This window comes from Etheostoma spectabile, chromosome 10 (assembly GCF_008692095.1).
Source record: "Etheostoma spectabile isolate EspeVRDwgs_2016 chromosome 10, UIUC_Espe_1.0, whole genome shotgun sequence".
Taxonomy (NCBI): Eukaryota; Metazoa; Chordata; class Actinopteri; order Perciformes; family Percidae; genus Etheostoma; species Etheostoma spectabile.
The window spans coordinates 26,820,232-26,820,517 of record NC_045742.1 but is presented as its reverse complement, the minus strand read 5'-3'; positions in this window follow the sequence as shown (position 1 = coordinate 26,820,517).

Below are 286 nucleotides of genomic sequence, written 5' to 3'. Positions count from 1 at the left end.
ACCCGAACAGCAACCCACAGCATTTGGGAGTTTATGAATCTCATATCTTCCGGATATACCTGCGTACTACATGGCTTACTGCCTATCCACCTGCAATCCAACCAAACAAAGACAAATATTCCCTCAGTGGAACGCCCTCTCTTACCGGAGGCTTTGCAACCACCAGCTGAGCTCCATTTTAAGCACGCTTCCAATATACCAGCCCGTTTTCAATTTGAGACCTGGAGAAAACGGATCTCACAACTTGGCGTGGAAGCCATTGCTGTTAATGTGGTGGTTTAAGGGG